Genomic DNA, 16064 nt, shown 5'->3' with positions numbered 1-16064 from the left:
GAGCTGGACTGTCGTAGCCAGAATAGGAGCTCCCACTTGCTTCAAAATGACTGCTGCAGCGGCGGGTGCCAAGGGGCACAGCTATTTCACCCAGCGAAGGGCTGGAAGGCGAGGTTTATGCCGGGAGCTGTGTGCTCGAAGCTGTCTGAAATGGAACTGAGCCAGGAGTCCACGCTCGGTGCCGCTCCTGGGCTCTGGCCCCGTCTTGGCAAGAGACCCAGGAAGTCCCTGCCAAGAAACAGGGAGAAAATAGGGAACAGGGTCAGGCCGTGATCTGCATCGGAGGAAGAGGGTTGCTAGGGGTAAGGCGCGTTTCAGCTGATGACCTTCATCTTCATCTCTGGCCTGACGCAGTCCCCTCCAGCCTCAGCCACTCCTGGGCTGGGTGCCTGGGAGAGCCGAAGGGCCTCGCCTGCCCTGGGGCACGGCGAGGGAAGAGAAACGCTGCAGAAATGCATTTTGGAGCGTCCTGAGAGCACGGTGCCACCACAAACCTGCTGCCTGCCTGCAGGGGTAACTCAGTGCGGTTTCTGTTTGCTTCTAATAGTGAAACTGTTAATGCTTCCCCATAAATACACCTATGCCTTTGCTACACACAATTCAGCGTTAATTCCCAGTAAAGTTGCAGAGAGTCATTTTGCAGAGGGATTTTTTTTTTTTTTGTCCGCGGCTCCATACCCACCAGGAAAGGCCTTTTCAATTTAAACTGGACAAGCGATCAGGAGGAACCAGGTGCAGCTTCTGAAGTACGTATTAAGCCCTACTATTGCGCTCTTGCAAATTAATTTTGAAGAGCATTCAGGAGTACAGCTCATTTACCCAAGAAAATCAATCGAATCTGTCATTATTCCTTTTGCATGTCACTTGGAGCTAAACGCCCTTTTTTTTTTGAACTGCAATTGATGTTTGAAGCAGCAAGAAACTGGTTTTCACATTTTGTACGTTTGTAGATTGTTTGTTAGTCTGTCTTTCAGCCATTGATCTGTGCAGTCAGCCTTGGGTTTAGGAGTTTGCAGTAAAGCATGGTTTGTGTTTTTCTTTTCCCCTTGCATAAACTGTGAACTAATTTCTTTTCTGTATGCGGCTTTTACTTCTGGAGCCTTCATGGTAATTATTTCCCGCTGATGAGAGTGTAACTTCAAACACCACTTTCTAACAGTCAGAGTAATTTTGTAATTATTTTTGTGAATAAAATGTTTATTGCTGATGTTACTCCTGAATAGGTGTTTGCCTATTGTAGCGAGCCTACGCCTAGCGTGGGAGCCAGCAGTCTCTGAGAGCCACTCCTGCCCCCCTGCCGTTTCCCACGGATGACTACGATCAACGACGTGCTACTTAAATTGGGCAAATCTTTAGCAATTTACTGGAACTTGACCTCAAAGGGACCAGTTGCTGTAATAATGCGTAACCTTTCTTTCTGCTGGCTCTCAAAATGTAGCGTGCTGTTGTCCCACAGGGTCCCACGCTGGGCGGCCGCGGCATTGGCTTGTGCAGCAGGTCCCCGTGAAGCCAGCCGCAGGGCAGGGCTCAGCAGAATTGGGGGCAAGCGTCCCCACTGTTGCTGGAATGGGTGGTCGTAAGGGTCTTCTCTGACTGAAATGTTTCTATGATTCTATGATCGGGCTCATCTGTTGCGCATGCAGCCCTCTTCTGTGCCCGTGCCTGCAGGCGCAGGACTAACTGATGCGAAGAGCAGATTTCTTGCCCTTGTCCCTGCCCAAATCCCTCCTTCGTTAGTGCAGCTGGCACAGCACGCGTAACCTGCTCGGTGTCTGCTCTGGTGCATTTCCTTCCCTGCTCTGGGTGAAATACTCTCCTGTGGTGAAGTGCTGGATGCTGTCGCTGTTGTGAGAAAGCTGACAAATGCATTGCTGTGAGCAGCCCCTGCCCCACAGTCACAGAGTTTGGGCTGATTTGGGACATAGATGGCCATGCAAAGCCCTCGAGCACCCTAAAAGCCACCGAGTCCCATGGGAGCCGGGTTGTCTCCATCTCTGCTTCCCCAGGGGCTCATGCCTTTACCCAAGGAGCCATTGCCACCTGCCGGCTGCTGCCTGGCCTGGGGCTGCATGGGGAAGGAGCCCCTCTGTCCCCACCCCGAGTTATGTTACTTTACAAGCCCCTGGGCATTTCTTTGCCAATGGAGACGAGCAATGAAACATTGAAAGTTGGTATTTTTTCCCAAGAAATACATAGCTAGTTCGTTGTGAGCTGGGTTGTTGGGGTTTTTTTTGCCTTTAAATAAATACAGAAGAGGTAAAATTACCTCTTTAGGTATTTTATAGCCTCTGTCTCCCTGACAGCTGTGTTGTGCTCCCATGAGAGGGACAGTGTCTGTCCCCGCTGGGGCAGTGGCACGCAGCAGCTCGCTCTGCTGCAGAGGGGGAAGGTCTCCTGTTTCTCTTGTGTCTCTGAATAAAACTCCGGGTGCTGCCCAGAGCCTGTGGCTCTCCAGGTCGCTGAGCCCGTCCTACCAGCTCCCTGCTCACCTGCCAGCTCCCTGCTCGCCTGCCAGCCCCCTGCCCAGGCTAAGCCTGGTGCTGAGCTCGCCCTCACCCACTGGCTCTCCTTACCAAAACCTTCACCGCCAGCTGCAGAAGAGCAGGGCTGGTCCTGCTTAGGGACACTGCCGCTGGACCGATGGGGATGGGGAGGCAGGAGGAGACAGGACACGCCCCTTTTACGTGTTTCTCTGTAAAAAACCCGTAAGTTAGGCAGGTTAACCTGCAGGCCCCAGCTGGGGTCAAGCTGCTGAGTAGGAGTGGCTTTCTGTACCTCCTTTCTGCACAGAATTTGTATTTAATTTCCTTGATTCCTCTTTGCTAGAATGTGGTTCACCAAGCCTGCATGTCACCCTCGCCTCCCACCGCAGAGGAGCAGAGGATCCAGCCCACGGGACACCACAGGGGTGGCTGGGAGATGGTGTTCTGAAGTAAAGAAGCAACATCCCCTGCGTGCCCGCCGCCGCCCCGTGGCCCCCGCCAAACCCCTGCTGTCCCCCGTTTGCTCCGGTTTTTGTGGGTCCCTGCCAGCCAGGGCCAGAGGAGACCCCCCTGCCCTCACCGAGCACCTCTGCATCTCGCTGAGAGACGGGGGCTGACTTGCTCTTGCTGCTACTGGCAGGAGCTGCTCTATCCGGTTAAATCTCAGTGGGCCAACTCAGTGCGTGTTTTATGACAATAGCACAAAACTACTTTTATTTAAAAAAATCACCAGCCTCCCTCATCGGACGCTCCAAGAGCCTTTAGCCTGTCAGTGAGTTACCAGCCCCCAAAATCCACCCAAGGTGGGAGAAACCTCATTTCTCTCCATCTGCAAGAGCTCAGCAGCTCCATTGCAGGAGCTGCTCTCCACCGAGCACGTGCTCAGGGATGGAGGAGTGCCTGACACACCTGGAGCACGCCGGAGGAATGACAGGAACCTCCTGACGTTCAACAAAGGAAGATGCGAAGTCCTGCACTGGAGAGGAATCACTACCACCATTACCCCCCCAGAACAAGCACCAGCACAGGACAGGTACCAACTGGCTGGAAAGTGGCTCTTCAGAGATGGACCTGGGTGTCCTGGTGGACACCAAGTTGGCCGTGAGCTCTGCTTGAAAGGAAATTATTTCTGCAGGTCCTTTTGGTTGTCCTGGGGCTGCGGTCAGAGCATTGCCAGCGGGCCAAGGGAGATGATTTAAAAGCACAGAAGTGAGCAATGCATCAATGCATGCTTCCGGTAGTTACCCAGACTGTGATTTTTGCTGTGGGTATTCCAGCTGTGCATTCCCTACTGCAGAAAAAGTAATTAAAATGCAGGTTTCTGGTGTGAACTTCTGTAAGAGGAAGAATCCCATTCCTCCGGTCTTCCTTCTGCTGGGAAAGCAACAGGAATTAATTTTGTCAAGGCTTGAATGAAATCCATGGGCCCTGGTGCGCATACAGATTTTTCCGATGTGCAACAACAGAACACTGAGATTCCAGCACTTGACCCGGTGGCCAGATGCTGCCGCTCACAAAGACTGGGTGGCAGCACCGTGGCTCTCGCAGTGCAGCGCTGCGCTGCTGGCACGCAGCCCCAGGACGACCAAAAGGGCCCGCAAAAATAATTTCCTTTCAAGCAGAGCCAAACTGGAAATACATAGTGCCCTTGTGGATGGAAAACCACTTGGTTTTGGCAGGTGTCATTCTGTTTCACTAATTATCCTAAACAAAAGAAAAGTGAATTGTCTGTGTGAGACTAATTAATTACTACCCATCAGGAGCTTCTTATGCAAGAGCTGTCATCAGCAAAGCAGGGAAAGGCACTGAGAAACTCTCACTAGGAGACCTGAAAATCAGTCTTGATGGCTTATGAAATAATGCAGAGTCCTGCTGTTAGGGAATGAATGGAAAAACAAATGATGAAGAGGAAAGGACATCCTGGGGGGGGCTTTTAATGTTGATGAAAAGCCTTGGACAGCGAGGTCTCTGGGCCGTGTGGAGCCTGGCTATGATAAAGGTCATGGCAGTGCACACCTCTGTTTATATTTCAGCTGCAATTAGAGTGTCTTGTCTTGCCTTCCTTACCACCAGCGATGCACAGTGCCTCTTTGCGTAGTCCTAGATAGGTCCTTTCTGAGCGCAAATGAAGCTCGTTTCCTATCCCCCAAAATTACTTCTAAACCAGCCATTTATGCCTTCAAACCTGAGCACAACATTAAGGACAGGTTACAAAGGCCAAACTTTCTGGTGCTACCTTTACAAAGCTGCTTCTCAGCAGAGAAATGCATCTCAATATTGAAACCAACGGCTTGTCAGCCGTGTCACTTTGCGAGGAAGAATGGATGGGATGGGAAAGCCACGGAACAGACTCGCTCTTCATTCTCCCAAATCAAAGCTGGCACGGCAGTGCTGGGAGACTTATACATAGATGGGCAGGAGACACAGCGCAGGCTGGAACTTGTGCTGGAAAGAAACACTCAGAGGCTTATTTCAAGCTTCAAATGATGATTAAAGACCTGGGCTAGAAGAGCCTGGCAGTGAAATAATTATTTAGTCTTCTGCCTGCCTAATGTCAAAAGCGAGAGGCAGAGACCTGATGCTGTTTTGCTAGAACAGCTTGCCATCCCTCTGCTTGCCGTTGCGTGGTCATGAAAACACCAGCTGAGGAGCTGTGCAGCCGCTGCTCCTATGTGGGGACCGACTCGCTCCTCAGCTCCGCGGCCAGGAGAGCGCCCTGCTGTGGGGCCCGGGCCTGGGCTGCCTTTCTGCGCTCCGCGCCGTCCCGCACACCCTGGCAATTCCCTCTGGCTGGAGCAGGAGGGAAGATGGCCACAGAGACACCTCTTCCTACCACTGTATCTAATATGAGGGATGTTTGCTGGGTTTCTTTTTGTTTCCAATCCATAGGGTTTTGAAATGCACTCTGAAAACACAGGCAACATCTTATTTTCATCTTGCCTTATAACTGTGGGTCCCTTTTGCTCTTTTTCCCATCAGCTGGATATGAAAATAGATGTTGAATTAGGAGCCCTGTCCTTATCACTCTACGATGACTAACATCCAATTTCCTATCTGGGGTTTTAATAGATTGCTCTCTAAACCAGCTGCTGAAGCAGCCGCTCCTACGTTGTTGCACTAGCAAGGTTAAAACTGCACTGGCCTTTGCAGAGGTCTCAATTCAGCATATCTGAAGATAAATTTCAATGCAAGTGCTGCTTTGTGACACCTTTGCGGTGCTGCCCAGAATCACTGAGTACTGACAGTGACCAGAAACACAAGCCAGGCTAGCGGCAGTGTCTCAGGCAAACAAGAAGGGCCAAATGCCAGCAAGGAATGAGCTCGTCACAACCCGCCCAGAGGTAAAGAGCAAAGGGAGGAATAATTCTGCTTCGATGATGATTTGGATAGCATGGGTTCGGAAGAACAGATTTTGCCCCACATTTCCTAAGCTGACCAAGCTCTTCAGCATCCGTTTCTAAAAACCCTCGCCCTGCTTACTCTGCCACCAGCGGACATAAACCTGCATTTAGCGCTCCACTCTGCCACTGTTGAATCTACGGGAAAATACAGGGGACCTTCAGAAAGCAAATATTTCCACTGCTGCTACGTATGATGGCAAAACAAATCATTAGAATTGTGTTTAATATAGACCACTGGGATCACAACCTGAATCTTGTCTTGCCTGCCACTGAAGTGGTCAGAGATACGGCTGATGTCCCTTGCTCCAAACAGCTGTCGTTTATTTGATCGTGTTTTCTTCTAACTTCTTGTTGTCGGATCAGTTATTGTCAGGCTAAACCAGATGGTTTTCTTGTTTTAAAAATTTGCTCTGTTTTTTGTGGGCAAAATGTAGAGTGTGAAAGACAGTGGGACTTTTCTTGCCAATTTGAGATCATTTTTCACACTCCAAAAAGTCACAGGGTTTGGGTCTAAAGCCTAAATGGCTACTGCTTCGGTATGTTTTTAAAGAGCTGATGTTAATTAGCTGAGCCTAGTAAATGAATTGTTTTGTAAAACTGGTTACGTCTGTAGAGTTGTACCCCAACTGAATTAGACACATTTTTTTGGACGTGACTTTCTAAATCTAGTGAGAAACCTAGATGCAAACAAGAAAGCTAAGTAAGACCTTATCTTTGTAAGCCTCCTTACGTGGAGAAAAATCCCTTCCCTGTGCATTTACCAGATTAACCCTACAGATCCTGTAGCTGTCATCTTTAGCCAGAGCGTCACTGATAGACCGGGAGCACTTGTTCAGGCTCGCTCACCACGCTGACACAGAGCAGTCCCCAAGGGAAGGCGGCTGGGCTGCAACGGCTGACGCCGCTGTGCAACCACTGCGTGTCCACACAGTCCTTCTGCTGGTGGCTGTGGGTTATTGGGGGCTCCAGGTGCTTGTGCACGAGCTGTAGGTTACCTGGGCTGCCCTCTGGATTTGTGAGCTTGTGTCTTTGTGCGCACAGGCAATGGCAACAAAACCTTGCACTGCAGACCACGCTGGATGTGAGCTGCAGAAAAGAAGTGAAGCAAACCGCCTTGTAAAGAACGTCGGATGATAGCAGTGGGAGCAGGCAGTCTGCATGCAGCCAGAGGACACGGGTTACAGCAGACAGGGCTCTGTGCCCTATGCATGACGTGTAGTGACCTGGAAGCGGAACAGCAGAAGGTTGGCTCAAATCGTCGAAAGACTATGATTCCTAAGGAGAGTGATGTCATCAGTCAAGATGAACAACTGGAAAAAGGACAAGACGCACGGGAGCGCTAATAGCCAGCATAAAGGGACATGCTCATCCGGCTGCTGAATTTAGCTAGGGAAAAACACTGCAATGTACAAATCTAATTGTAGCCCTTAGCAGGCAATTTGGAGCCATCCATTCTTCAGGGCTGATCAAAACACATCGAGAGCTGAAGGGAAGAAGTGTGACGTGGTAGGAACCTGCCACCTAGCCACCTTGCGGACTTCCAAGACGAAGTGTCACAGGCCAGTTTACAGACATTTGTCTAGACTCAGACTTGCAGATCAAGACATGAAAAAGGAGGCCAGAGTCTGTGGAAGAAGTGCCTGTTTCATTACATGCAGCAGGGCGAAAGATGGGGTGAGACTGCTGTACACGCCTCCTGCTTATGATAGAGGGTGACCCTGATGTGACTTTTGTCATTTTTCTTGGTAGCAAAAGAGGGCAAATCACTTTGCAAGGCACAGGCACGTGTGAGAAGTGGAAAGGAGGGCCCTGACCAGCCTCACCTGGGGTCTCCACCCACACCCCTGCCCGGGGCTGTATTTAAGCTCAGCCCTGGGTCCTCAGCCCCTATTTGGGCTATGCTGGAGGAGTGATTGTCTGTGGCTCCACCACAGCTGTACTATGGCCATGGACCCTGTTGATCCCAGCCTGTGGGCTGGCTTCACCTGAGGCCTGTCTGTCTCACCACTATGGATCTGCCCAGAAATCACTGGGATGTGTCTCCCCCAGTTACTGTTGCTGGACCTGATCCAGCTGGAGCACCAGCGTCCTCAGAACCTCAGGATGGAGGCTTGGAAGTCTGCCTGGAGGAATGGTGAGGTAGTGAGGTCTATGTTAGAACAAAAGAGGCATAAATCTCATAAAATGCAATAGCTGGGGGGTTTTTTAGATCACTTAAAATGATTTTTCCTAAGCAGCTCTAAGGAAATGGTATGCAGAATTGATTATTTGGATGAGCCTATATCCAGTTTGGGTTGGTGATTTGCAGATGCCCTGCCAGAAAAACTACAGTGTGAACCGAATTGTGGAATAACGGAGGTGGGAAAGGGACCTCTGGAGATTGGCTATTCCAACCCCCCCACTCAAAGCAGGGTCAGCTAGGGCAGGCTGCCCAGGACTGTGTCCAGTTGGGTTTTGATAGTTGAACAAGTTTAAGGTGTAACTTGCAAATGCAAATTATTTTCCTCTATGGAGAATGGGTTGTGCAAGAATTGTCACCTGGGATTTCCACAACTGATGTGGGAAGAGAAAGGCCCACTGAGAGAATGGGTTGAAACTTGATTGAAATTTGTGGCTGTAGCTATCTGTTAAGGATAAATGGCCTTAAACCTGTGTTTAATAGTAGTATTGAGCCTTTAATATTTATTTCAAAGTGAACTTATTTTCCTATTGTATGTAAAATACTAATGTTTCATTAAGTGGCTGGATTACCGGCACTTTACAAAATCAAACACTTCCCAACAGATGAAGAATGCTAGCTTTAATGTCAGGACTTAATTTCTTGTATCTGTTACGTGTATTACTTGTGATGAGATCAGTTTATTAGATGGAACTTTAGCTGTTTGCTTCGTAAAACACAAGGACCTTCCAGCCTTAGCTGTTATGCAAGCCAAGAGCTGAAAAATAGTTAGCGGCTATTTTTTCACAGAATTCATCAACATCTAGCCAACAGAGCAGCCCTCCCTCCTACAGTTTTATAAACTGGGCTGGATGCTTCAACACTTGGGTTTTAGGCTGCCAGCCAGTGAGTCCTCACTGCGAGGATTAGAATTATTCACCAGCAGGTTTCTCTGCAAGTGTCAGCTGTGACCCTGACCACCACTTTCCACTTCAACCCTCTCAGGGATTTAGATATTCATAAAAGGCTCGGTCGAATGAATCAGCTCTGTGTCTGACAGTCTTGTCAATTAATACTGGGTGGCTGAGGGGGAGGAAGAGGAGTGAGGTGCATGTACTGATCCGTGTACACGACCAAGGCTGTGGGGAAGCTACAGCACACTAGCTAAGTGACATAAGCTTCTTCCTTTCTCAATACATTGCCTGAAAGAAACAGTCTTGTCCTGTCCTCCTTGCTAAAACCTGGTGTTCCTGATCCCTTGGGGGCAGGGTTAAGGTAGTACCTTATGGGCGGAACCTTGAACTGAATCAGTGCGAACATCCAACTTTTCCAAAACAGGGCACAAAATAATCCACCTTCCTGCTGGTACGTTTTTCCTGCTCTGTTACATATAGATTACAGCGCATCGAGCGCTTCCCAGCTAATGTCTGTGATGGTGCCCCAGGGCTAAGAATTCCTAGCCTCCCTCTTAGACCCCAGCCTGCAGAGAAAAATGGGAGTCTGAGCTATCTCAGCCTCGTATCCCAGGAAGTGTTTAACATTACTTCTGCACTGAAATGCTGTTCTCTTTAGCAAAAATATTCTGGTTTTCAAACATATTTCAGAAGGAGAAATCATCCATGGAATTATCCTCATTGGCTTTAGACTATCACAAAACCTTTCATGCCATGTCGTGGTTTAATCCCAGCTGGCAACTAAGCACCACACAGCCACCACTGCTTCCTGTCACTACCCGACATCCTGACCGCTGCAAGCTGCACCTGCCTGCTGGTTTGTAAATGAGAAATTCCTGCGGTTGCATTCCTCAGCTTTGTTTTAGGGCTGCATAGAAAGTGGGCTACGTTTAAAAACCACATTGCTTTTCATAAGATTTTTAAATTAATAAAATGAGCTTCAGTGGTTTAGTAAGCTACTGCCCTCTTCATACGGCAAGCTAGCTGATCTTTTGTAAGGAAGCTACTGTGGCAGGGCTGCCGGGATTGCTATATTTATCTGTTTGCGTGTATGATTTGGGAATCCACAGCGGTCTTCTCATCCATTCGTGAGGGTGAAAAGACTGATTAACAGCCTCCCAAATGAACTTTGGAAGGGACAGGAAGTGCATCCCTCACAGCACAGCTAACTTGCATGCATTTCTCACAAATGGGGTTCTAATAGTACTACAGAGAAGCTAAGCAGGGACGGAGTGCCCACCCTGCACCTTGTCCCTCTTTGCTCAGTCTGTCTTCTCTCAGCTCTTGAAAGCAAAAGCAACAATTCTTCTACTTCTGGTGTTAAATGTAGAGGGTACATTTCATTGCCTGATCACAGGAGCACAGACAGCATCTGTTATACCCCATTTAATTCCCTCTATTTGATATATACGAGCTTCTTCAGCTATTTCAGCTGCAGTGGAAGGACAGAGATGGGAGCACAAACATTCATTAATTCTGCCCAATGAATTAATTCATTGATCTCTTACAGTATTCAGGGTATTTGTTTCCTTCCCCGATTTCCACACTGTCCTATTAATCTCCTAGCAGTCTGCAGCCTCCTGCCAGTTTTCACCTGAATTCTTCCTTCTGGTACCAAGGCCTTTATGGAAAAGGAAAGGAGATGACAAAGCCGTTTGGGTTTCATGAACTGAGGGCACAGAGGAAAGAAGACAATTGTGGGGAGGTACTGGCCATCTTCTCTGCTTGGTGTTGGCAGTACCAAGAAATCTCTTCCTGATCCTCTCTGAAAAGAGGAATTTTGCATGTGTGTGAGGAACAAACCCAGAAGACTGTGCAAAATACCACAAAACAGGAACCATCTTCTCAGTGGAAGTTCTGGGGCTGCACTGCCTATTGGGGGAGTGGTGGAGGGCATAGGAACTGCAGGAACGGGGGGACCTTTCTGCCAGTGATGTCCTTCATGGTGCAACCCCACCTAGCTAACCAGAAAAGAAGAGATTGGTGAGGGAAGTAATTCCACCTTAGAGACAGAAAAAAATTTCCTTTTTCTTTTGGCAGTGGAGTAAGGGCTGTGTTCCCCTTCGCTTCCCCTTATTTTTAGCATTGCTAATATCAGCCATCCCCATTCAAAACACATTTGCCTTTACTCCCTTTCTATTTTAATAGGAAACACATCTTCTTTTTACTGTTTTGACAGTACCTCACTGAAGCCATTTATTCTATTCTGTACAAGCTCTCCTACCACATTTATCGCCAAAGTATCTGAGTGCATTAAGCAAAATGACTAACATCTGCCAGGTTATTTTTTTCTGTCTCCTCAGGAAAAAAAAAATATGGATGCGGTAGTGTTCTATTTTGTTCAGGGGGATGTTTTCCCCATCCTCTTTTACATATACATTGCTCTATTTTTTTTTTATAGTAGAGAAAGTAAAGCCCAAGAAATGTAGACTTCACATATGGCAATAATTTGCAACACTTTTATTAATGATATTTACTTCTTGGTTCACTCCATATCCTCAGATTTGATCCTGAGACAGTTGTACTTTCTGGCCACAAAGCCGTGCCGTCCCTCCACCAATGAGCAGTAAGGAAGGTGTCTGCAATGCTCTTCGTCCTACTGGGCTTTTGGCTATGGCAGGCTTGCAGCACAGAGCAATAGGAAGATGAGAACCCTGCACTTGATTTTGTTTTACAGGGAACTTGAACAGAGTCCATGATGCTTACTGGTGCTGCTGAGGCTATGTTCTGCAATGCCCTGTATACTAGCTGGGGTTTCTGAAGCACTGTGAGCTTCCTTCCTGGCTGCACCACACTGCTGTACTTCAGCCGAGAGGTGATGAAGGCATGAATAATTGCAGTCGAGTCCTACACCAGAATAGGGCAGAAATGGTAAGAAGTCACCTGGAGATGATGGAAAGCATTACTCAGACTGGTGAGAGCTCGGTGTCAACAACTGCCTGAACTGACCACTTGTGCACCATCTGTATGCTGTTGGCACCCGAGTATTTACTGTCAGATGTCTGTCCACTGGCCGCTATGGGACCTTGTAAGTGTAAGGTCCAGCAGTGGAGAATGCAGTCCCATTACTGTGAAATAGATGTCCCCCTTCAGAAAGCATTCAAAGCCTCGCAGCGTATTGCTCTGCCAGTTCCTGTATGGAAGGCAGTGGGATCCCAGGGTCAAAAGTTTAAGCATGAAGTGACTTTGGAGAATGAGAACAGATGTCTCCCTCCTACCTACCGAGAGGAGGAGACCAATTCATCACTGCCAGTAAAACTGTTTCATCTCTATGCCTTGGCCTAAATTTGGGCTGAGCTGTGAATAGTAGCTTCAGAGAGATGCACTTGGGAGGTAGGTGGCCTTTGGACAGCTTCTCTGTGGACTCTCACAGGAATGGAGAGGTTTTGCCATGAACAGTAGCTGGATAACCCGATGTGCCACAAGCGGGAATCTTCAGGATTTGCCTGACTAGTGTGTGTTTGAGAGTTAAACAGATGTCTATGGGGAATGACAAAGGCATTCATCATACGGTATTGGTCAGTGTAAATCGCTTATAACCCTTTCCCAGGGCTGGCAGGATATCAGTCAGATATATGGGTATTAAGTCCTCCAGGATATTTAGAGCTTCTTGATAATGAAAAATTTGTGCTCATGAATGGTATTTCGATAAATATTAGTACAGCAGTGTAAGAACAGTAAGCCTTGCAGCTTTCAGTATTCAGTTCTAACGTAGATTATGAGTGCTCAGGGTTGGTGGAATATCTTAATGCCATGGACGACTTCTTGAAGTTGACTTGGCAGATTCAGCAAAGGAAGATAAGAATAACACAGCCTGTGATACAATCACAAAATGAGCTCTGAGGAGTTTCTTAATTTCATTATCTCTGTATCAGCCTTTGCTATCAGTGTTTGAGTTTCCAATAGGATGTCAGAAAGCCAGAGATCTGTGAGGAGAGGAGGATCACTTTGGTCTGCTGCTGCAAGCTGATGTGCAGCAGTAATGACTGGGTCCTCCTCCCATCAGGGTGAGGCACTGCTGTCTGTTGTTAGGCTTTGGAACTTCGTCAGTGTTCATGAATCGTTGACTGAATCAGGATTACTGATATTTCTTGTTGCCAGGGAGTTAAAAGATAGTATGTGCTGCCTGAAAGCTGTGGGGAACTAAGAGCAAGATTTTAATTTTCCTGGCATTGTAGTCTAGAAGATAAAGGTTTCCTTTAGCCATTTGAGAATTTTGTGTCCTGCCATAACTTATATATGTTCAGTGCTTACAGTTAAGAGACAACTCTCCTAAATACTCCATGCCCAACAATCAGAGATTTGCCTGAATATAAACCACAGAGATTGAATCCAGAATCTGGGGAGGGGATGCTGAACCTGACCTCACTGTAGAGTTTCACAAAGTTTAACACCCTTGCACATCAGCTCTTGACCAGATTTCTTACACGTGACTCTCCGACCAAGGCAGCATAGGGGGAGGGGGGCAAAAAATCACCTTACTACTTAAGCACTGCTCCTGCATGCTGTTGAAATGCTACAAATGGTTTTGCAGCCCAAATTTTGTAGAAGGTATTGGCATGTTTTGAGAGGCCTAGAAAAAAATTGTAAAAATGTTTAAAGAGTGAAGAAAATGCCGTGTATAATGAATTTGGAGAGTTTGATCTACTTGGCTTACCAAAAAGTGGATTAAGCGGTGACTTGATTAGCATGTAAAATACTGTAAGTCTTTGGCTTAGCAGGGAAGGGCGTAAGAACTACTGTTTGAAAGCTGAAGTGAAACAAGTTCAAATTGGAATGTTAAGTACATATTTTATTGTTAGTCAGCAACCAAAGGAACAGAGTGCTAAGTGGCAACTTCTCTGTCCTATCTTCTGACCCAGGCTGGGTGACTTCAGGAGATAAGCTTTAGTCAAGTACACAATACTGAGCAGGAGGAAACTGGTGAAATGTAATGGCCTACGAAGTACAGAAGGTCGGAGTAGATCTGGTGCTAGCTTGCCTCTTTTGGAGGCATTGGGACTTGTGTACCTCATTCTTTCCCAAAAGCACATCCTCCACATGACAGAAATGAAAGTGTTCTCTACCTAAGGGTGAGGCTTAGGGCACAGAAAGCCTGCGTATTGGAGCATCCATGTCCATCCATGTGGGGCAGCGTACGTGGCCATAAGCCACCCCAGCACTTCCAGACCTACAGTGCCATGCTGACCAGGGCTGGCAGAGGCTCACAGCTCCATCTCAAGCAGGGATCCTGCACGCACCATCACACAGTCTGCTTTGGCCACGGTTGCTTTGCACAGGGGTGAACTATCCCTGGACAGCTGCTTAGTAAAGTGGTATGGCACCAAGTGGCCTTCCTCTGCAGGAACTGGAGGTGGTCACAGAAGCAAGAGCCTAGCTGGCTGCTCTGCAAGGCGATAAGCTCCTGTTTCTGCCACAACTCAGCTGGAGTCCCTGTTGCCCCAGCCTCTGGAATCTTGCTTTTGTGTGAGACAACAAAGTTCAGCTCCTGTGACCAAACATAAGCATCCTTAGTTCCACATCCAACCATGACATTGGGAAAAGCTGCCCAATATAGTTGTGCAAATCTTCCTTTTTTGAGACTTCAGACTTGACAGTCTAGTAAATGGGTAATAGTGGTACTTTATTGGCAAAGGAAAGGATGAGGTAGCGAGTTATAACGGTGCAAAACATTCTAGACAAATGCTTTTCAGTTGCTTTAAAAACTCCAGTACTACAGCATCATGTAGTCATGGAGGTTGCCTTTCTTCTGTACTGTTGTTTGCAATATGAAGTAATGAAGGAAATACAGCATACGCCCGAAATCATAATTTGAATTACAACTGTTAGCAGTCTTACACTTTTTTTTTACACTACCTGTACAGAAATACATTTACCCTTATTTGGGAGGCAGGGGAAAATTGATCTTGTATTGATAATTAATTTTATATTTTGTGTATGCTAAGAAGCAACTTCTGTATATTATAGAAATCTATCAAGCAATTATTAACTCTTAGTTTTACCACAACGAAACTGAAAACAGACAATCTTTTTTCCTCTTTATGATTGTGGTACAAAACTTTCATTCAATATTGTTCTTTTACACTGCACTGCATAAAGACTGATTTATCGAGATCTGGTGTGGTCTGTACTGCGAGCCTGTGGGGATACTAGGCTATGGGATGGTACTTGAGCAAGAATTACAACACAGCAGCCTTCTGTTCGGTTTTCAGAGGCCGTAGTCATTAATGCCTGGAAAAAATCAAGGGTCTGTGTGTCATCCACAAATAGCGAGTTTAACTCTTAATTCAAAAGGTTTTGTAATGAATAAATTTTATTTTTGTATTCTGATGGTTTGGGAGTTGGAGCACATTCTTTAAGCCTTTTAAATGCTACTCCTCAACCTCGAAGACTAGAAACTTCTTTTAAAACATGAACCAAGTTCTTCACATCATTACTCCAGAAAGTTGGCCTTTGATAAAGACATCAAACACCGAAAGACCTCGCATTGCTGTGAGGATGAAACAGAAGTTCCTACTGTAACGAAACCACATAAAATGAGTTATCCTTATCTTCCACATCGTGGGGGTTTGGGGGTGGTGCGACCAACCCTGTGGCTTTAGCATACAGATGTGAGACACTTTGCCATCACACCTTTAATGTAAGCAGCTGCTTGTTTGCCAGCCTGGCCAAGCTATGCCGGCGTGGCTTTCTACCTGTGTACTGTCGTGCATACCTTCCAGAGGGCTGGAGGTGCCTCTGCCAGGGCTGTGCTGGGGCGTCCCCTGCTCCGTGCCTCAGGCTGCCGAGGGCAACGTTTCCCAAGGCAAGTCCTCAAAGCGCTGTGAGCGTCTTCCTCTCCTGCTCTGCCCCTACGGATGCGAAGATAAAATTGGCTTTCTGCTTTATTCCTGGGTGATTTGCAGCAGACCTTCTCTCACGGCTCACCTTTGCACAGCAGGGTCGTTGGCCCAACCCCTGCTGGAGAGGCCTGAAGGGTGTCGGCGTGCCTCACCGATGGCTGCTCGTCCCGGAGGGCTGAAGCGCGGGGCACACCCTCATGGCTCCCGCGGCGGGCGGTGCTGGGCCT

This window comes from Egretta garzetta, unplaced genomic scaffold (genome assembly GCF_000687185.1).
Source record: "Egretta garzetta isolate BGI_Z169 unplaced genomic scaffold, ASM68718v1 scaffold163, whole genome shotgun sequence".
Taxonomy (NCBI): Eukaryota; Metazoa; Chordata; class Aves; order Pelecaniformes; family Ardeidae; genus Egretta; species Egretta garzetta.
This window is presented reverse-complemented; position numbering follows the sequence as displayed.